The sequence below is a fragment of the Myotis nattereri genome (genome assembly GCF_964212035.1).
Source record: "Myotis nattereri genome assembly, chromosome: 4".
Classification (NCBI taxonomy): domain Eukaryota; kingdom Metazoa; phylum Chordata; class Mammalia; order Chiroptera; family Vespertilionidae; genus Myotis; species Myotis nattereri.
In genome coordinates, this window is record NC_138079.1 from 92,397,782 (window position 1) to 92,421,214 (window position 23,433).

Genomic DNA, 23,433 nt, shown 5'->3' on the forward strand with positions numbered 1-23,433 from the left:
CTGACTCCTGACAAAGGCTTCACGACTTCCTAGACAGCCTGCAAAGCAGGCAAGCGGGGCCCGCACAGCCTTCCCTGCACAAACTCAGCAGCTGGAGGGGGAACGAGGTCAACGGGGGTCGTCTTTGAAATATTTGCTTCAATATTTGGGCTTGTCATTTAGGATGAAAAATTAGTTACCCCTCTTACTCCCAGGGCCCAGGTGGGGCCGAAGAGTCTCCGGTTTTTCCCTTCTCTCCAAATTCCCATGACTCTCCCGAACTGTCTCCTTTGGTCAGCCTCTGTCTCGTGGGATGAGTGTTTGATTCACTCATTCTTTCAGTGACTATTTTGTGAGTGCTTACTATGTACCAGGCCCTGTTCTAGGCACCGGAGGTGAATAATGAGTTAAATAGATAAAAACCACTGCCCCCCTGGGCCCACATTCTTCTGACTCCACTTTAAAACACTTCGTGAGTTAACAAATGTCTAATCCCTATGCTGTACAGCTGAAACTAATATAATGGTGTATGTCGACAGTAATTTAAAATTTTTTAATTTGTAAAAAACATACGTCCCTGGAAAATAGGAGAGTTTAAATTTTTCTTTTGCTATTGTTTTAAATATTTAAAGACATAAAAGAAAATAATCGCATTAAAAAAGGCATTTATTCACCACTCAGCTCAAGAAATAAGAAATTATGAGTACACAAAAAGCCCCTCTGTACCCCTCCCCCTCCCATGCTCCTCCCTCCCCCTTCCCCGAGGCATCTGCTATCCTGAATTTGGTGGTTATCATTCCCACAAACATCTTCTTAATCTTAATCTAGTGCGTGGCCCCTGAACAGTTTATTACATTGTCATGCCTATATTTTACATTATATATATATATATATATATATATATATATCTTCCAAAACGCACTTTTTTGCATATTCTGATTTAATGCATAGCATTTTAGTTCCTTTGTTTATTTGCTGCTTCTAATGCAAATTAACATTAAAGAATAATATCACACAGAAAAGCGTACACACCAAAAGTGCACAGAATGGGAAATTTCCACAAAGTAGCACAGCAGCCAAATAAAAGGGAAAAACAATGTCCTGAATCCCACCAGCTGCCTTTGCTTCCGTTCATTACTCAACACTAAGGTAACAAGTTTCATGATAGTTTCACCACAGACTAATGTTGCTTGCTCCAGAATAGAAATCAGCAAACTATAACAAATTTTGAGTGGTTGGCCAAATCCAACCCACTACCTGTCTTGATAAATAAAGTTTTATTGAAACACAGCCGCACTCACTCTATATACATTGTGCAAGGCTGCTTCTGCACTACAATGGCAGAGCTTGCATCCCCCTCCAGCCCAAAATATTTACCACCTGTCCCTTTACAGAAAGTTTGCTGATCCTATTCTAGAATATGACATACACAGAACCCTACAGGCTGTACACCTCTGGGTCCGGCTTCTTTCACTCAACAGTCTGTGAGACTCACATGCATAACAGGAGTTTATTCATTCTCGCTGACGTATGCTATTTCATTTTATGATCACATCATGATTTATCCATTCTACTGTTGATGGGTGTTTGGCTTGTTTTCAGTCTGGGGCTATGATGAATAGTGTTGCTGTAAACATCCTTACACATGTCTTTTGGTGTCATTAACTCATTGTAATTACAGGAGGTAATCCATTAGGTAAGTATACCATGATTTATTTATTCATTCACCTGTTAACGAATGTTGAGATCAGTGGTTCCCAAACCAGTCTGTACACTGGAATTACCTGGGATCTTCAAAGCATAGCGCCATATGGCTATTTCCCACCCCAGAGATTGCGATTTTCTTGATATGGGATGTGCACTGAACTTGGGAATTTTTGAAAGATCTCCAGGTGATTCTGACATTCAGACAAGTTTGAGAACCACTGAATTAGGTGGTTTCCAATTTTTTTCACAATTATCAAAAACACTGCAGTAATTATCTTTGCATGTCTCTCTGTGCCCATGACCAACAGTTTCTTTGGGATCCACACTAGGAGAGAAATTGCTGGGTCAGAGGATATGAGCATCTCCAATATCCTAGAAGTTTCCAAATTGGTCACCAAACGAGTTCTATCCATGAGACCACGTCTTATTCATTTCTGGACCCCAAAAGAGTATCACAAGTCCTGGCACACAGAAGGTGCTCAGGAAACTTCTGCTGAATGACTAGAGTCAACTAAGAATTCAAGACATAATCCAGGCCTGGCCAGTGTGGCTCAGTTGGTTGAGCGTCATCCTATGCACTGAGAAGTTACTGGTTCGAGTCCAGGTCATGGCACATACCTGGGTTGCAAGTTCAATCCCCAGTAGCAGGTGTGTAGGAGGCAATTGATGGATGCTTCTCTCTCTCCTTTTTCCCTTCCTCTCTCTCTAAAATCAATTTTTAAAAAACTTATGTTAAAAGTGTTTGCATCTATAAAGTTGCCTATCAAGGTAAACATCCTGCTCACTGACTCATAAAATGAAAGAGAAAGAGAGGGAAGGGAAGGGAAGGGAAGGGAAGGGAAGGGAAGGGAAGGGAAGGGAAGGGAAGGGAAGGGAAGGGAAGAGAGACAAGACAACAGCCTTCCTTCAGGAAGATAAATACTTAACCATCCTGGGTAGATTTGAGTCTTTCCCCTGGCAACCTCCTCTGAGATTTCTCCTTTTCATTTATTCATTCAATAAGTATTTGTTAGCATTTGCTATGTGCCAAGCATTGTGCTGGAAATGAATGAGACAGGGGCGTCCTAGTCTTCATAGGAACTAAGTCATACATACAGATCACTCCAGTGCAAAGCAGAAAGGGGTTTTTTACACAGACTTTGTGGAGTGGGAAAAGAAACATATGAACTGATGTGCACAACTAGGTCCTGGCTCTGTGACTGACCAGCTAGGTGACCCTGAGCAAGTGGCAGAGCTTCTCTGAGCCTTGGCTTCCTAATGTGTACATGAAAAGAGCGATGCCCTCCTTGTGGAAGTATGAGGTTTGTAAGCTGGTACTCACTGATACCATACAAGAAGTGAAGTGCTTTAGGGATCTGAGATCGGAGAAGCTCTTTCAACAGGGAAGATACAGGAAAGCGCTGGCATTGGAGTTTGGCCTAAGGCCAATGGTGGGATCTGGACATTTTGAATCTAAGGAAACGGAATTCCCTGAGGTGGGCAAAATCATAGAGGCAGGAAAGCAAAGTGTTCTTCAGAGGATACTTGAGTGCTCAATTTTGATCAGTGGTGCCCAAGTAGGGGCTATTTTTCTCTCCAGGGAAGAGTTGACAATGTCTACAGGCAATTTTGGCTGTTCCGAGCTGGAAAATGCTAATGGCGTCCAGCAGGTAGAACTGAAGAATGCTGCTAAACAGCCTACAATGGACAGGAAGCCCCACAACAGAGAATTCTCCAGCCCCAGATGGTAATAGTGCCAAGGTTAAGAGACCCCAGTTTTATTGTAGCAGTTGTTAAGAAAAATGTCCCCATTCTTCAGTTCCTGAGATAAGCACTCCCCTCCCTTTACCATTTTCTCAATAAAAATCACAGTTTTTGTCATTCATCTCAAGCATAATATTGTTACCATTTATTGAGCAATTATTATGTGCTAGGTGCTGTGCTAAGCACTTTACATGCCTCATCTCTTTTTATCCTCAGGACAACACTAGAAAGTATGTGCCCTTTTACAGATGAGAAAATTGAGGTGCAATGAGACTAAGGTCACATGGCTGCCAAGTCGTGGCAGGGGGTGTAAAATCTTCCACCCTATATTGCCCCTCCTTGAAAAGGTAGTCACCTCCTAAGCGACATTGGCGGTCATCCAGATCCATTCATTTTTTGCCTGAGTAATTTACAGTTTGTTCATCTACTTCCAAATCAGTTGGGAGAATTTTCTCATGATCATATCTCCAGCATCTGTTAGAGTGCATTGTACACAGCAGGTGCTCAATAAACGAGAGACAAAAGGAGATTAGTGGTTGCCAGGGGCTGGGGGCAGAGAGAATGGGGAGTGACTGCTGATGAGTATGGGGTTTCTTTTTGAGGTGATGAAAATGTCCTGGGATTAGATAGTAGTGATGGTTCCACAACTTTGTGAATATACCAATAGTCACTGAATCCTATACCTTAAAAGGCTGAACTTTTATGATATGGGTTTACCTCAACTACATATAGACAAGCACACACACACATACGTATTTCGAACTTCAAATAGGGCTTTAGTTTAAGTGTATCACCCCTTAAATTTTCCAGGGCCTGAGCTCTCAAGACAAGAATAATAACTTGGTGACACTGCTGGATCAAACCGTTCCTGAAGGCTATAATAAAATGAATCAATGAATAGATAAATTAATCCACCTAAGCACCTACTAGAATAAATCACCATGATCAATAATCAGTTAATTCTCATGACCACTAATTATAGTTGCTCATTTGTGTAGAATTCTAACGGATATATTTTCTTAATTGAGCCTTCTGACAACCCCAAGAGGTAAACTGGGCAGAATCACTATTGATGTTTATTTGCAGGGAAATAAGACTTAGGGAGCTTTAAAAAAAAATTTCTGAGGTTTGCACAGCTAGGAATTCCCTCCATTCTCTGTCATGTTCTTGAATTCTATGGATCTGCTTCTCTGTACTTCACAAAAACTTGACAGTCTAGTGAATTCTTTCTATCTCAAACCAAATAGTGTCTGTAAAATACAAGGTGGGGCAAAAGTATGGTTACAGTTGCAAGCACGTGAAACGCAGTTTATTCTTGTATTATTATTTATTATTGTTTTATTTTCCACATGAACAACTAAAAACCAACTTTGTCCCACCCTGAACTACCCTTGACCATGCCACAACATCAGACTTCCAACAAGTCTGTAGAATAAAGACAGCCTCCCTTAAATTTCCCAGGGGCTGAGCTTTCACAACAAAAACAATAGCTGGTGGCACTAACAGCGCTGGAGCAAACCTTTCCTGAAGGCCACCAGACCTTGGGTCATTTTAGTTCATAGCCAATCAATTCTCTATTATTGAAGTCAGTCTGAATTTCTGTTGCACAAAAAGCAGGAGAAAGCCCTAAAGTCTTGACTTATACACCATATGAAATCTTTCTTGATCCTTCTTTATTTGGTTAGACAATATACATTTATTGAGTGCCTGCTGTGTGCCAAGGCCCTGGGCCTGAGGACAGTGAACACATTCTTGTTTCCTTCCAAAGCGGCTCTGTCTGTCTCTAGGCTCCAGGTTCTTTTCAAACCCAGAGTCTCAGGCCAGGTCTGGAAATACAGAATCTTAACATATCTGGGGCAGACCTGAGGCCTGTCCAACTTCAGCAGCAATTTGTTCTGAAGAAAACCGGGATTTGTCAGTGTTATTAGTCTGCAAGCAGCAGTCCTTTGGAGATTTCTTGTTTGCAGGGAGCTTTTCATTTAGTTAATTATGAGGCTCTGGCTTGAAGGGCTCCAGAAGCCCCTCAGTGAGGACTGGAGGGAAGAGATTAAATGAATGATTTTCTCTCTCTGCTGCAACATCCAGAACGTGTTTAAAAAAAAAAAAAAAAAAAAAAAAAAGGCTCACCTTAATGCTTCCTGCCTGAGGTGAGTATTATCTGGCTCTGGGCTAAGTCTGCTCAGCCCACCTTTCACAACTAACTTAAGTCTCCACCGAGGTGATATCTTGTGAAACCATTGTCTGGGGAGCCAGAAGGGAGGGTTTAAATGTCATTCCGGCAATTTCCTAGCCCTGTAACCTTAAGCCAGTTGTATAACCTCTGGAGTTGTGCCTCCATCTCCCCATGTGGAAAAATGGGAGAAATAACAGTAGTTCTTTTGTAGGATTATTATGAGGATTAAATGACATCCTATATAATAAAAGCGTAATATGCTCTTTAGACCAGACGTCCTTCCAGATGACCTTCCGGATGAAGCCAGGACTGTGAGGGAAGTCCGGGTCCTGGATGCCTGCTGGCAGACCCAGGGAAGCCCAGGTTCCTGGTGCCCGAGGGAAGCTGGTGCCGGCAGCCAGGGGATGGAAGGCCTACTCTTGCACTATTTTTGTGCATCAGGCCTCTAGTAAGGCATCTGGCACATAATACAGGTTCAATAAATGCTACCTATTATCACTGTTATTGTGATTGTTATTAGTATTAGTATTAGTATTAGTATTAATTATCCCACACTCTAAACAATCTCTTTTCTCTCTGAATGCCCCTATCATGAATCTTGTCTTCCTCTTGCTCTTATTACATTCACCCTGGTATTGTGGTTATTTATGCCTTTGCATAAATGACATCTCTCCTGCTACACTTTGAGACTCTGAAGGCCAAGGTCCTATTGCATTGTTGCAAGCACCTTTGACCCCTGGTGCCAGTTGGTGCAGGAGGACCAGGCCCAGTCTCCTCCCACCCACAGGCTGTGTCCTGCAGAGGCATACTGCACCCTCCCCTCCTTTCCCACCTGTCTTCTCATAACATGCACACGCTCTCAGGACACACTTTCAGCTGACCCTTGAAAAATGCATTTAATGTGTATATAGTTTCAGTTTACCAGATGAAAAAGTTCTAGAAATTCATTGTACACCATAGTGCCACTAGTTAACCAAAGTTAACGATAAGTTCTAGAGATCTGCTGTCCCATGTGTGCCTAGAGTTAACGGTAATGTACGGTCTACCTAACAATTTGTTAAGAGGGTAGAGCGCATGTTTTGTGTTCTTTTAAACCACAGTACAGCAATGGGGAAAAGCAACGAAGAACTGATACCTGCTACAACATGGATGAGCCTCAAAAATCCGGTGAGTTTAAGAAGCTAGACCCAAAGGCCACATATTGTGTGATTTCACTTCTATGAAGTGTCCGTAATAGAAAAATCCGTGGACATAGAAAGCAGATTAGTAATTTCCAGGGCTGAGGGGAGGAGGAAGAAGGGATAACTGCTAATTTGGAGGGCTTTCTCGTGGGGTGATAAGAATGCTCTCACACATAAGAGTGGAGATGGATGGGCACCTCTGGGAATAGACTAAAGCCAGTGAATTGTGCACTTTCAAAAGGTGAATTGTATGGTAAGTTATATATTAATAAAGCTATTGAAAATACACGCCAAAAAAAAGTGGCACTCAAATAACCAGACCCAGCTACCACTGTCCTTGGGCACCTCTGGGTGCAAGCAATAGAAACCTATGGAAAACCCGAGCAGAAAGGGAAGTGACTGGAGGGACCAGGCAGGCTACAGAGTGGACAGGAAGGCGGACACCGGCTTGGAAGTCGGATTGGGATCAGGTGACAGTACCCGTGCTCCCTAAGCACCCCTGTGGGTGGAATATGCTGGACTGTATAACTACCATGGAAACCAGGCCCTGAGAGGAAAACTCTGATTGGCCTAGTGCCGTGGTCAGCAAACTGCGGCTCACGAGCCACATGCGGCTCTTTGGCCCCTTGAGTGTGGCTCTTCCTAAGCCTTAGGAGTACCCTAATTAAGTTAATAACAATATACCTTCCTACATAGTTTAAGTTTAAAAAATTTGGCTCTCAAAAGAAATTTCAATCGTTGTACTGTTGATATTTGGCTCTGTTGACTAATGAGTTTGCCGACCATTGGCCTAGTGTGATCACATGGCCACTCCTTCGTCAGTCCCAACAAAATTCAGCTGGTGAGAAGAACATAATTCTCCAAATGGAAATCTGGGTGCCTTAAGAAAGGGGGAGAGCCCTAACCGGTTTGGCACAGTGGATAGAACGTCGGCCTGCGGACTGAAGGGTCCCAGGTTCGATTCCAGTCAAGGGCATGTGCCTTGGTTGCGGGCACATCCCCAATAGGGGGTGTGCAGGAGGCAGCTGAACGATGTTTCTCTCTTATCGATGTTTCTAACTCTCTATCCCTCTCTGTAAAAAATCAATAAAATGTATTTTTTTAAAAAGAAAGAAAGAAAGAAAGAAAGAAAGAAAGAAAGAAAGAAAGAGAGATGCAAGTTGTCCTAGTCAGCTCAGGCTGCTATAACAAAATAGCACAGGCTGGGTGGCTTCAACAACAGGCATTTATTTCTCACCGTTATGGAGGCTGGAAGACCAAGGTGAAGGCGCTGGCTGATTCAGTTCCCGATGGAAGCTTCCTGGCTTGCAGACTGCCACCTTCTTGCCGTGTCCTCGCATGGCAGAGAGGAGTTCTGATGCGTCATCCCTTTTTATAGGCATTATTTCCACCGTGTGGTCCCCACCCTCATGTCCTCCTCTAACCCGCATCACCTCCCAGAGGCCTTCCCTGCTGACACCGTCACACTGAGGGTTAGGCTGGATGGGGGCGCACAGCCATTCACAGGCAGGCATCGTTTTCATAACTGGGGCTCTGCAAAGTGATGGTGAGGAAGGTCGGAAAACCCAGAACTGACAGCAGCACGAAGACCTGCGCTCGCGTCCTGACTCTGGCTCCCATCGTCCATGGGCAGGTCCTTGAGCCTCTCTGAGCCTCCGTTTCCCCTTCTATCCTCATAGGGCTGTTATCTTGAGATTCTGAGGTCATGTGTATGGCATAATGACAGCGTACCACCAGCACACGATGGCCAGAGGGCTGGTGTGAGCCTGGCCAGAAAGAGCAAAGCAGGCAAGGCAGGCGGGCAAGGCGGGCAAGGCGGGCAAGGCGCCAGTCCTCAGAAAGCAAGTCGGTCATGGCCAGAGGCTTCCATGCTGGGAGCGCTGATGTCGCCATCACCACGGGGACCTCTGATCCCATTTTAATTACTCTTCCAGGCCTGAGGTGCTGGCCCCTGGGCTCTCCGTGTCAGCCGTGCTGCAAGATGTCACTCCCCAGCAGGGAAAGGCCAGCTCTGCAGCAGGTGTGTGTGATCACACTGGACAGCCACCCGATGTGCGGGGCTCAGCAGAAACCTGACCTGTTGTGAGGAACTCGCTGTGTGTGTGTGTGTGTGTGTGTGTGTGTGTGTGTGTGTGTGGTGGGGGAGGGAGGGGTGAGGACGGCGGGAGCAGCCCTAGAGCCATGTGCTCTGTGCTCCTGGGGCTGATTCACAGGTTGCTCTTGGCAGGAGATCACACCTGGTTTCATTCGCATTTGGAATATGATGGTGTCACCATTCTTCCTCTTTCCTCCTTCCCTTCTCACATGGAAAACACCCTATTTCAGGGGTGGGCAACCCCTGGCACGCGTGCCAAACATGGCACGCCAGTAACTTTTGCGGGCTCGCAAAACCTTCTCTTACAATCTTCCATTTACAATTGTGAATCTTTTTTCTCAGTGATGAATTTTGTTAAGTCTCATAATAGGAGTAGCCTGACGGATGAAAGTAGTAGCTCATGTATATCTCTGAAGGTCACGAAATATAAACCTGTGTAAAATCTCTGTTATCAGTGATGCAGCAGCAAAAGTCCCACTGATAATATCAAACGGAGTCATAAAGTTTTCTGTCGGACTATCAGTGTACATGTATACATTAAAAAATAAATGTATTTTTCATCATCATCTACTGTGTTTTTGTCGCTCGAATGAATTTTATTATTTCTTCAAGGTTCTTCACATACGTACACCGTAAGAGATATCAAGTAGGCGTAACATGTTCTCAAAAAATTAGGGTTGGCACACAGAATTTTGAGTCAGATTTTGCTGGTTTTGGCACACACTCATAAAAAGGTTGCCCACCCCTGCCCTATTTACTCTTCAGTGCTTAATTCCTAGGGCCCCCATTATCTGTTCGGCCTTCTTTCTGGTCACTCGGCTGGCCCCACATGACACGTAATTTCATCATGCGTCTGGGCTTTGTTCCTGCTGTCCACTCTACTCTGAGGCCACAGCAGTTCTTCCCCCCAAACAATTCCTTTTCATCCACCAGAACTTACCTCAAGGGTCACCTCTTCCATGAAGCCCCCCTTGACTACCTCCTGTCTCTAATTATATGCCCCTTCTCCAGGATGCCTTGTATTATGCCAGTTGTGAAATAGAAATTGTCCATTTCCATGCCTGACTCATCCAAGGCACCACCTTATCATTTTTACCATTGAGCACCCTAACTCAGAGGCTGACTCTGAGCAACTGCTCAGCTAAGTAAGTAATGAATCTTGGCAGCCAAGTACATACAAATTATAAAGGCAATGGGACACACTGATAGCAGGGAAAGGGCCCATCAGAAGTAGGTTAGCTGGAGACTGTAACATAAAGCCCAACCACAGCATTCAAGGCTCTGCATGATCCAGCCCCTCCATCTCTCTAGCTCCTCCCCCATGTCAGTTCCAGAGCACTTACATTTCCACCATCATGACCCACGAATCCCTGCCTCTGTGGCTTTGCACACACCATTCCCTCTCTCTGGAATGCCCTCCCTTTAAAATGCTCTGCAGCTGCTTGGCAAACTGCTATCCATATCACAGGACCCTGCTAAAGCATCTCCTCTTCTTCCAGGAAGCCTTCTCTGATTCCCTTCCCCCATTCCTTCGAACTTCACTTGGGCCTTGCATGTATCTGGCTTAAAGCCTCTTGTCACACTGTATGGCGGTTATGTGTGGAAGTTCTGTCCCACCCTTTCGCTCTCTGTGAAAATAAAGCTGCTTTTTATTCACCAGCACAGTCCTAGCACCCAACCCAGTGCCCAGCTCATAGTAGACACTCTTCAAATAGCCACCATACTAATAAATGCCCTTCCCAGGGTGACCTCCAAGGGTGACTGTGAACAAACCACCTCCCCTTTTTATGCCTCAGTTGTCTTGTCCACAAAAAGATGGTACTAGGTTGCTGTGATAATTAAATGCAACAATGCAGGTAGAACACTCTGTGTCTGGCATAGAGCACATTACCCTCCGATTGGGGCAACTCTTCAATAATTGTTAAAGGTAAAATGTTGATGAATTACTGTTATTAAGACAAGAGCCTTGATAGAGTAGGAAGTGTCAGATCAAGGGGCTGTTTGTTGAGTAAATGATTAAAACATCAATATCAGACTTGCCAGTAGAAGCACCTGCGGGGATAAAGTGAAATGAGCCAGCGTTTCCCATCAAGAATCAATAGCCCACATCCCATTCCCCGTGCCCCACCCCCAAACTTAACAACAGTTGCTGTCAGAGCCCAGCTCATCTTATTTTTAATTCAGTTTTGAATAATAAGCCATACGCATGGCTCAAGAGTCAAAACAATATAAAAAGGCACACATGGAGAAGTCTGTCGCCCCCATTCCTGTCCCCATCCATCTGGCCCCCCCCACACACACAATAGACAGCCATTTTTAGTACTTGTTTCCTGTATCCTTCCAGTGATTCTTTATGCAAATAGATGCAAATCTGAATCGTCTCGTCCCCCTCATTCTGACAGGGCACTACACCTGGGTTTTGGCCATTTGACAGTTGTTTGGGGATATTTCCGTACCAGGATGCAGAGATCATGCTTTTTCTTCATGACATATGTAGGACATGCCGTTATGGGGATGCACCAGTTTATCTAAGCTACTACTCTCCCTATCGGTGGAGCCACCTACACTTCTGGCCTAAAGTGACCTTCCAGAAACAAATTCTGACTGTGCTTGTCTCTCGCTTAAACCGCTTTCGTGAATTTCCACTGCTCTCAAGAAAAATGCCAAAATCTTCCCTAGGGCCCCTGCGACCCTGTGTGATCTGCAGGCTCATCAATCCCTGTCCCCCTCCACCCTCTGCTCTGGCCTCGCAGGTCTCCTGTTTATTCCTCCAAAGACCCAGGCCACCACCAGCCCCCCACCCCCTACCTCATGGTTTTCTCAGAACCATGCAGTTCCCTCTGGCTGGATGACTGTTCCACCCTCTCCCTTCCCTTGGCTGGACATTCCCCCTCATCCTCCAGGTTTCGGCTCAAACAGCGATTCCTGGGGAAAGCAGTCCCTGACCCCTGACCAAATGCCCCATCTCATGCTCTCCTGTGGCCCATTCTCTACGCCATGCGCTACAGATTTAATTTTACAAGTCACTGCACTTCTAGCTGTCTGGTGTTTGGGTGTCCACAGCCAAACTCAGAGCTCCACGCGAGCAGGAAATTCATTCACCTTATTCATCACTAGATCCCCAGTGCCTATAAAGTGCTTGGCACTGTTTTACTCCAGAAATGTCTGTGAAGGAGGAGAGGAAAGTAGTGAGAAAGGGGGAGGGTGGGGGGAAGGAGGCAGGGGTTAGGAGTGGTAGGGGCTGAAGAGAAGGAAGAGACAGGAAGGAGGGAAAGAGGGGAGAAGATGGTTGGAGGGAAGGGGAGGGGAAGGAAAAAGAAGGGAAGGGTGAGGGGAATGAATTTCTTATTAAGCAAACTCCCTGAACCTGGCACTATGCTAGACACTGTGATAGAGATTAAAGGAATAATAAACAGAAAGAAACAAATCCTGCTTGCAGGATTGTGGAGTTCAAGGCTACACAAGATCAGGGCCAAATGCCAAAAGAGCACACCCGGCAAATGAACACACAAGGACTGAGGCCTGTTCTGACCTATTTATAAAGTATTTCTTCAAAGGTTCTGTAAATATGTAGTCCCAAATACTATATAATTAGAAGCCATAATTCCTGTTCCTGAAGGAGACCTTTGCACTTTAACATTTCATTTTAAATGTAAACTATCTTTAGGGGGTTGGCTTTTAATTTTTAAAAAAAAGCATTTTAGTCCAAAATAAGCACCATTATATTCTTTCCCAACCTTGTATTCAGGGCGTTTACATTGTTGACTGAGAGGTGCGTGGGGGGGGGGGGGGGGGGCGGGCGTGAGGGTTGCTGGGCGTCTTCAGTAACCAGCCCCCACAGGGCCTCTTCCACAGAATGGAGCTGAATGGAGTGATGGCGAAGGGTGTTCCAGCCCTCACAATGACTGCCTCCCACCGCCCTGGTTAGCTGCGTCCAACAAAGAGTCTGAGCCCCTAAATCTCCAGGTGCTCTGAGGTTTTCCTCCCCAGAAGAGAAGGACAGCGGAGGAGAGACCGGGGTTCCATCTGAGGTCTCTAGAGAGTTTGCCAAGCCACAGTCTTTCCTCTGCTGGTGTGGACACCGCAGGGGGAGCGCCTACTAAATGTCCACTATCTCCCGGATTAGCGAAATGAATGAATATGTGAATACACAAGACAATTAATGGGTCTTGTCCAGAGAAGCCGACCCACTTACCAGCACACGGCACAGAATGGGACTCAGGTCCTGCACTGCGTTGCTTTTTCTGGGAACCAGGTTCATTATAATCCAATAAAATATTTATGGAGCATCTATTATGAACCAGGCACTGAAAAATCTAACATTCAATAAACAAATCCAAATAATCCTTTAAAACATAAATGAGATCACATTACTCGCCCACTTAAAAATCTTTCAATGTCTTCCAGTTGCAATAAATACAAGATTCAAACCCCTCCCTATGGCCTTTAAGGTCTTGCCCAAGGCTTCCTCTCTGACGTTTTCTGGTTTCACTATCCCATTTGCCCCCTATAGCCAGCTATACCAGCCCAGCTAAGATCATCTAAACCACAGCCAACACTCAGACCCAACTATTGTGGGAGAAAGGCGGGGGGGGGGGGGGGAACCACACAACTGTGGATATAAAGCATTTGAGATTTTTTTTGGAGAGGGGAGGTATTTGTTATGCAGCATTATTGCATTCATTATTGCTGACTAATACAGAGTACTACCATTTACTAGACAATCTTAGGAAATTCATTTCGTCCCTTTGAACCTCAGTATGCTTTAAATTTTTTAAACATATATTTCTCTTTTCCCCTATTTACCTCATGGAGTGTCTGTGGCACAACAGATGAAAAGGATATTGAAAACTGTTAAAGTTTGTTATAAATATAAGATTGCATCAGCAGCATCAAACTTGCCAGCCCAGACCCAGGGGAAAGTCTGTTGCTGTCCTGACAACACAGCATGACTCAGCGGGCCAACACCAGCCGTCAATTATGAAGACATATTTTTGTGTCCAGCACATACAAAACTCTGAACCCAGGCCCTCGCGCCTGCTCTGCCAAACAAAGATTTGGGCTTCGATGGGAAATTTCCACAAGCCACATAGCAAAAGGCATTTTTCCTTCTAAGACTTTATCTGAGGGAAATGATCATGGGGACATACAAGGTTGGAAACACAAAGAACTTCATTATAATTTTGTTCATAATGATGAAAAATGGAAATAAGGAACTGAATACATCCATACAATGGCATACAATACAACCATTTTAAATAAAGGCAGATGACACATTTTTGGGCAAACAATGCCCCTTGGAAACCTAGAAGGTCCACGGAGGTGATTCAGAACTCAATTTGGACCAGAGAACAAAGCAACAAAGCAGAATTTCAGCCCCTCAGCTTCTGCTTTGATCAAAGAACCTCTGCTTTTATCTGTGTTATGGACTTAATGCTTGTGTTCCCCACCAAAATTCATATGTTGAAGCTCTAACCTCCAATTTGATAGTATCAGGAGGTGGAGCCTTTGCTAGGTGACTAGGTTTAGATGAGGTCTTGAGGCTGGGGTCCCATGATGGGGTTAGCGCCCTTAGAAGAAGATCTCTCTCTCTCTTTCTCTCTTTCTCTCTCTCTCTCTCAGACACAGCTAGATGGTGGCCACCAATAAACCCGGAAGTGGGTCTTCCCAGGAACCGAATTGGTTGGCACCTTGACCTTGGACTTCCCAGGCTCCAGAACTGTCAGAAATCAATGTCGTTGTTTAAGCCATCCAGCCTATGGTTGGCATTACAGCACCCCAACACACCAAGAACATCTGTCTCACAAATTTCATTGCCAATGACTGTGCTTGTAGAAACAGTTCGGGAGCTGCTGAAAACCATCGCTGGAGAAGATCGTCAAGGTGCCTCTGCTGAGTTGTGGAAGAAAAATGGCCAATCATGAAACAGCATTTACAGTATGACTTTATTTTGTAGTTAAAAAGGAAAAAGAGAAAGAGCAAAAGAGAAAAGAAAAAGGACTATCATTACGTTCCAAAGTGCTGGTAGTGTTTATCTCTAGACTAGAAGCCCAGTGCACGAAATTTGTGCATGGGTAGGGTCTCTATTGGCTGCCATCAGCCAGGGGGGTCTCCCTTCCCCCGGCCACCTGCCACCGCTGCCAGACCCACCCCCTTGTCAAACTCCCCATCAAGGGGACAATTTGCATATTAGGCTTTTATTATATAGGATGGTAAGGTTAAAGGCTACTTTAGATTACTTCTTTTTGCTTCTCTATACATTTTAAATGTTTAATGATGAACATATATTAGTTTAAGAATAAGAAAAAATAGACAAATACACATTTTTGTCTATAATAAATATGTCATAGCATCATGAAGAAAGTGAACTCAGGGTCTCTGGAACCTGTGTTAATCTTTGGGAATACAATCCTTCCTCCCCTCCCCAGCATGCCAGTGGGAACAGACACTGGGAGGCACACACCAGCCCGAAGCCTGCATGGACTGGTTATTCTCAGAGTTGTATGAGACCAGCCTGGAGAGAGGGCTGCTGATGATTGGGGTCACTCAGTGGGGAAGCCAGGAAGCCATGGCCATGAAGTGAAGGAAAGGGAAAAAACTTGTGTCTCAGGATTGGTGATAACCCAGTCAACGCTAATATGACCACTGGCTAGAGTCCTTGTCAGAGGGAGTGTGGGCAATCTCACGGGAACTAGAGGTAAAAGTGCAGGAGTCTTGAAAACACACCTTCTGACGCCCTCGGGGACAAACCATTAGAAACACTGGACAATCACACCTCCTGGCTCCCATTTCCTCATCTGCTAAAAAGAAATACATGGTACCAGGCTGTCATGAAGAAAAAACACAAGTAATATGTGCGGACTGTCTACCACTCATGTAGTGCATAGTCAATGCTCAGTAGATGCATTTATTCACTCCCTGCCCTCTAGGTGTGGACATAAGGCCCAGTGCATATGACACAACGGGTGACAAAAGCCTAGTGGTTTCTGCTATGACCTCTGTAATTATAATACCTGGGCTATGATCTCTGCTTCACCAATGAATGGTTCTATAATTCCAGATGTGCCATTTATAGTAAGTTCTATAACCTTCAGCTTCTTCATCTGGGAAATAGAAATGATATTGATATCTATTTGATAGTGTTTTGGGGATTATATAAAATAAAAAATGGGAACCACTTAGCATAAAATCTACTCAGCCTTTAGTATGTGCCCAATAAGAATTACCAACAATTGCCGAAACCGGTTTGGCTCAGTGGATAGAGCGTCGGCCTGCGGACTGAAAGGTCCCAGGTTCGATTCCGGTCAAGGGCATGTACCTGGGTTGCGGGCACATCCCCAGTAGGAGATGTGCAGGAGGCAGCTGATCGATGTTTCTCTCTCATCGATGTTTCTAACTCTCTATCTCTCTCCCTTCTTCTCTGTAAAAAAAAAAATCAATAAAATATATTTTTTTTTAAAAAAGAATTACCAACAATTATTGCACATTAAAATATATAAGATTTAAGGAGAAAGTTCCATTTCTACTGGGCTGATGAGGTGTCAAGAAGAACTAAGTAGATTATGGGTCCCCTGTCAAACCATCATGCACACACATACATGTGATCTAACAACACAAATCCAACCACGCCACCCCTTACTTAGAATCATTCAATGGCTCCTCATTGCCCTCAGAAGAAAACCCGACTCTGCCCACATTTCCTGTCTCATGAGCTGTTGTTTCCCATATGTACTCTATGCCATCGTTAAGCAATTCTACTTCCTGAGCAAGCCATGACTCTGCTTGTCCACACGCTGTCTCCTCCACCTACTATGATCTTTTGACTCATCTTTTCCCACTTTCTACATTTCCAGTCTAACACTGTCTTCCTGAAAACTCATCCTTGATTCATTTTGTCACTTTTTTTGAATGGTTCTCCATGATCATTCCTCCACCATTCCAAGCTGAGACAAGATCATGTTCTCATCAGTTTTATAACACTTCCCAGCAAACCTGAGCCCCAAGGCTTTCTCTATACCCAGACAATAAGAAAGGAATAGGTCTTATTTATCGAGTTGGCCCATATCAGGTCCTCTGTGACTAAGAGATTAGAATACATCAATGAATCAAATATTCATTAGATCTATGTCCTAATGTCTCTGGATGATTAAGAGTACCTGGAGCCTGGGACCTGGGTTCAAGCACCATCCTACCACTGATGAACTTGGCATCTGTGGACCAATGACTTCATCTTTTCATGTTTCAGGTTCTCATCTACCAAGTGGTGCTCCGCATAATTCTACCTCATTGCACTGTCATGAAATTAATCAGTCAATATCTGTGAAACTCTCCAAATAGTGCCTTGCACAGAGTAGGCACTATATAAGCATTGACTGTTTTTATTCCCTTTTTAGGCCTCCTTTCAAATGCCACCTTCTCAAAAAGACCTCCCCTGCCTGCCCACCCTATCTTGAAGCATAGTAACCTCCATCTTGTGTAAAAACTGCTGTTTGAAATTTTAACCCTGCTATTTTGGCTTCTGTAAACGCTTGCTTGCTTAAATAATAGGAAAAATAAGATTACTCCCATTCCAGAGAGGCCATAAACTAAGTCCCAGACAGAGTTGTCAGTGCTGGTGCCAGGCCAGGCCCTGGGATATAGTCTCATGGCCCCTTCTCAACACACAGGACTTCTTTCTCCGAAGGTCCAGAAGTCTCATTCCAAATTTGGAAGACACAGAACTAGAAAAAGTATAAATAGGAAAGACTTCCTCCATGTGGGGCCCAGAATTTGACAGAGCTATTCTACTCTGTGCCCGCTAGCGCTAGCGTAATAAAAGACTCCAAATTAATTTGGCTTATTGATTAAGGCGTCTCATGTCGGCTCGCTGATTTACAATATAACAATCTGAGACACGCCACACAGACCATCGCTCTCTGTTTGCTCTTCTTTGTTTTTTTCACAGCCATTACCACTTCCTAAAGTTGTGTTATTATTTTTTTTTTTGATCCTCACCCGAGAGTATTTTTCCATTGATATTTAGAGAGAGTGGAAGAGAGAAGGGAAGACGGAGAGAAATATCGATGTGAGAAACACATTGATTGGTTGCCTCCTGGGTAAGCTCCGACCAGGGCTCGGGCCAGGGAGGAGCCTGCAACCAAGGTATGTGCCCTTGACCGGAATCAAACCGGGGACACTTCAGTCCACAGGCCGACACTCTATCCACTGAGCCCAACTGGCTAGGGCCTGAAGTTGTGTTATTTACTTATTTAGTTATATTTTTTTATGATTATTCTTCTCCATTAGCATACTAAGCCTGACTTACTACATGGTGCCTAAAACAGGCTTGGTACATAATAGGTGTTCAGTAAACATTTGTGAAAGGAAAAAAGGATAGGAAGGAAGATGTCAATTCTGCCTTGAAGGAACAGAATTCCAATAGGAGGAGACTGAAGGTGGAAGGCCATCCTAACATTATCAATGGGTAAATAAAAGGGGGTGGGGTGGGGGGAAGAAGGAATCTATTGCAAACCAGCTGCAGGGGCCTCTGGAAGATTCTCAGCATTTACAAGGGGCAGGGCTATGGGGCTTCCAGGGGGGATGCACAGAGCCAGTGGACACATTCAGGTCCAGTCTAAAGGTCACAGAAAGTTCTCTGGAGGCCAAAGAATCATTTTAATTGAGCAATTCCACCTTGGAAAGCAGGAGTTCCAGAGCTGCTGTTTCCCTAGAAATTTGTGTTAATTATTTCCTGGCCTAAGGCATTCTATGTTAATTGCTCTCAAAAGCTGTTGATTGATTTAAAAAAAAACTCCAAATTTATGTTTGTGTTGGCAAAAGCTGGGGGATGGGGATGAGAGTGGGGGGTTGGTGGAGGGAGGTTGTGTCCTTTTAAAAGAAGATGAAGGGATTAGCCAAAGAATATATGCATAATCCATGGACACAGACAACTGTGTGGTGATGGCCAGAGGGAAGGGGGGTGGGCTGGGTGGAAAGGTACAAATGTAATAATGTTAACAGTAAAAACAAAGAAAAAAATACACTTAAAATTCCCAAGATGACAGACACACTCTCCACCTTCCAGGGTAGACCAGTTGCACAGACCTTCAGAATACCAAGTAGCATCTTCAAATGCCATATTGACATGCATATGTTCCTCTTTCCCAATTCTGAGAAGGAAATAAATGTTTGCCCTTGTTTTCCTTCTTTCTGCATATTTCTCTGTCTTTAGCTTCTGATGCAGGAGAGTTTCACAGTCTGAGCTCCCTAAAGTCAAGTTTTTCCCAAAAGCTTCTTCCTTTAGAGACAAAATATCTAGAGCTCAGTAGCAAAGGCAGAGGAGAATCTTTGGAAAAGAATTATTTCCTAACCAGGAGAGATACAGGAGTATAGAGGACACTCTATTGATGTCTCACCCAAAGGCCCTTTACCAGACTGGTCCACTGGTCCACTTGCACCACCACCATTCCCAGCTGGTGTGAGCACTGGCTCACTGTTCTCGGATATTTTTCTCTGGATCAGGGGTCAGCACACAACAGTGCATGGACCAAGTTCAGCACACCACCTGTGTTTATCAATAAAGTATTATTGGAACACAGCCATGACCATTCATCATTTATGTTTTGTGTATGGCCGCTTCCCTCTGCAACTGCCAAGTTGAGTAGTTGCAACAGAGACCATATGGCCCACTCTCTGGCCTTTTACAGAAAAAGTTTGCCAATCCCTACACCAGAACAACCTTGTCAAATACAACGAGAGCCACAAACGCAAGCCACATATGTAATTTCAAATTTTCTAGCAGCCACATTTTAAAAATTAAATGAAAAGAAATAAGTAAATTTAATCTTAGTAACATTTTCTTTAACCCAGGATATTCAAAATATTATTTCAATATACAATCATTTTTTGAAAATTATGAATGATGTAGATATCTACTTTTCATCCTGTCTTCAATATCTGGTTTTTATTTTAAACCTATAGCACATCCACATCACAATTAAGACTAGCCATGTTTCAAGTGCGTAATAGCCACATGTGGCTACGGACTACCATGTTGTAAATGCTGCTCTAGAATGTCTCCTTCGGTTGAATAGGAGGGGCCTCACCAGAGACATGAAATAATTTACGCGTTAAATAATATAAAATTCCCCCCAGTTCCAGGCACAGAGCTTTTAAGACCCTTGTAAAGTCCTACGTGATAAGAGCACTAGGAGATCCTTTGTTATAATATTTGGTCTTTGGCCCTGATTCCTGAAATATGGCTCCTACGTCCCTTGGGATTTCCTGGGTGATAGGCTTGTCTTTTGCTCTAATGAGGTGATGCTTGGTGTGCTCCTGGGTGTAGGCTGGTCACCAGATACACCAACCCATTATTAGAAGCTTAGAACTTTCAACCACTGTCCTCCAGAAAGGGGTAAGGGGCTGGAAATTGAGTTAATGACAGGTCATGCCTAGTTGATGTAGCCTCCATAAAAATCCCAAAGGTAGGAGGTTCAGAGAGCTCCCAGCTTGCTGAACACGTGGAAGTGCCGGGAGAGTGGGTGGTGCACGGGAGAGGGCGTGAAAGCTCTGTGCCCCATACCACAGATGTCTGTATCTCTTCTGTCTGAATGCTTATCTGCTTGTTTCATCATAACCTTTCAGAGTAAAATGGTAAACATAAGCATTTCCCTGAGTTCTGTTAAGCCATTCTAGAAAAAATATCAAACCCAAGTAGGGAACCCTGATTTATCGCCAGTGGATCAGAAGTGCAGGTGACAACCTGGGACTTGCATCTGAAGTGGGGGTAGGGGTGGGGGGGAGCACAGCCTTATGAGACGGAGCCCCTAACCTGTGGGGTCTGTGCTAACTCTGGTTAGAGTCAGAATCGAATTGAATTGTAGGACAACCATCTGGAATCACAGAGAATCGCTTGATGTGGGAAAATAAACCCACACATCTGGTGTCAGTGTGAGTGTGGTCGTCGTGTGAGAGTAAAGGGGAAACACACAGGAGGAAGAGGAAGTTTCCCCTACACAACAACACAGCCAAAGGAGGCTGCTAACATGGAGGTATGAAAGGTCAACCCACTGCCTCAAGGTGACACCAGCTCTGGGGTTAAATTCATGCCCCCAGAGTTCCCCATGGCATCAGGATGTGGCTGGGCTCCCGTGTACCCCACATTCTTGCCTCACTTGCTCTCCTACCCACTCCTGACACCATCACTCCCTTCCAGGTCTCTCAGAACAGCACCCCCATAATAAATGACTTGTGCAAGAATCCCCATTTCAGACTTTCATTCTAGGGAGCCTGTCCTAATGCAAGGAGAAAAGAGTACAAATGTTTTTTGAGTACCTATCACTTCAGACACTTAATAACTGTAATCTCATCTCACCACAAAGCAATGAGGGGGGAAATATTAGCCACACTTCAAAGATAAGGAAGCTAACATAGATGAGTATATCCAGCCAAAACATATTATGGAGTTATTTAAAATGATACTTACAAAGGTATGTAAAAACATTTAAACATTTATGGTATTAATGTTGATTTGGAAAAATAAGACAAAAATGCACTGTGTGGATATAAGTGTTTTTTAAATATAAAGATTTTCTAAAAGCCTAAAAGAAAATATACCAAAATGTGATCAATACTGTACTTTGGGCAACTGGAACTAATGGTTGTTTATTTTTTTTCTTCTACTTCTTATAATTCTGTATTTTCCAGTTTTTTCAAGTGAGTAAGGACTCCTTTTCTGATGAGACGTTGCTTATCTTGAGTGCAGTGTAAACATAACCGTTAAAGAGCTTGGTTCGCTTGGACATAGACCACGGTTCAAAGCCCAGCTCCACCACTTTCAAGTTCTAAGACCCTGGGCAAATGAGTTAATGCCTCTAACCCTCAATTTTCACATCTGTAGGAGGGAAACAATAACATACATCTCCAAGGGTTGTTATGAGGATTTGCATTAAAAGTGCTTAGTATAATCCTAGGCGCTTTGGTTCTGTGGTTAGAGCGTCAGCCCAGGAACTGAAGGTCTCGGCTTCCATTTTGGTCAAGGGCACATAACTTGGTTGCAGGCTTGATCCCTGGCCCTGATGGGGGTGCACGCAGAAGGCAACCAATCGATGTGTCCGTTTCACATCAATGCTTCTGTCTGTTTCTCTCCCTCCCTTCCACTCTCTAAAAATGGATGGAAGAAATATCCTCAGGTGAGGATTAACAAAATAGAAGAAAAAAAGTGTTTAGTATAGTGCCTAAATCAGCGGTTCTCAACCTGTGGGTCGCGACCCCTTTGGGGTTCGAATGACCCTTTCACATGGGTTGCCTAAGACCATCGGAAAACATATATATAATTACATATTGTTTTTGTGATTAATCACTATGCTTTAATTATGTTCAATTTGTAACAATGAAAATACATCCTGCATATCAGATATTTACATTACGATTCATAACAGTAGCAAAATTACAGTTATGAAGTAGCAACGAAAATAATTTTATGGTTGGGGGTCACCACAACATGAGGAACTGTATTAAAGGGTCGCAGCATTAGGAAGGTTGAGAACCACTGGCCTAAATGGTCTTTACCCTATTCCATGAGTCCGCAAGTGTAATCCCCAGATCCCTTTCAATCTGGTTGCTCCAGGCTCTGCAGTGGAACCCACAATAGGCAATTTTGAGTAAAGGAGGAGTCCCCACTCGGGGGGGGGGGGATCACTCTGGCTCCCATTGCACGTAATTGTGCCATTGGAGTCCCATTTCTCAGGGGAACCAGGCCCCCATTTCGCAGCTGCACATTAATAGCTTCCCAGGGCAGGGAGTTCTTTCTCCTTGTCCTTCAGATGATTAATGAGACTTAAATTGGCCCAGTGATAGATGAGTTATCCTAAAGGCATCGAATTCTCCTTTGACAAAAATAGTCTGTGGGTTTCGAGAGCTGCTGTCCCGATGTCCCTGATAGCCAGCACGTGATGTCTGCCGGCGCTGAAGGAAGCCCTGCTCAGCACCCTCCAATACCAAAGACTGAGATACCCTTTTCTCCTTTTGCTGTTCCTGGGAAGGCAACGTGTGTGCTTTACATCTTTATCTTAAGTGACCAGACTTGTTTATAGCTGCTCCAAATAATTATGTCTGAAAGCATTTGCATTTAGCACACCCCAGACCATGCACTTCTCTGATTAACGGTTTCTAAATGGAATTCTCCCCTGGAAATGAGCCTTAAGTGGATTTTTTCATTTAAACAAGCTACTGTCCCAGATCTCCACGTGGTCCTTGGAGAGACATCTCTGTGCCATCTCGTGCCCCCTTGGTACAGTCTTCCACCTTTTTCTGGGTCTATCTCCTTCCCCTGTACCCATCTGAACCTCATAGTCCTGCAAGGTCTTCCTAATTGCTCACCACTAACCCAAACCTCGCCCCTGATTACTCTGAATTCCTTTCTCTTCTCTGATCCCCTTGATTAGTTGCTGGGAATAGTAAATATTTTAGGCTTTGAAAGCCATATGGTCTCACACCTACCCAGCTCTGCCATTGTAGCATGTATTACCATAGATAATACATGAAGAAATGAACATAGCTGTGTGCTAATGATATTC

The 23,433-nt window shown here is 44.1% G+C and overlaps 1 protein-coding gene across 2 annotated transcripts in view; it reads right to left on the reverse strand.

Annotated features, from left to right (window-relative positions):
• SHISA9 (shisa family member 9) overlaps positions 1 to 23,433 on the reverse strand; it is a 282,387-nt gene that overhangs the window by 213,731 nt on the left and 45,223 nt on the right. The gene's annotated exons all lie outside the window — the stretch shown is intronic.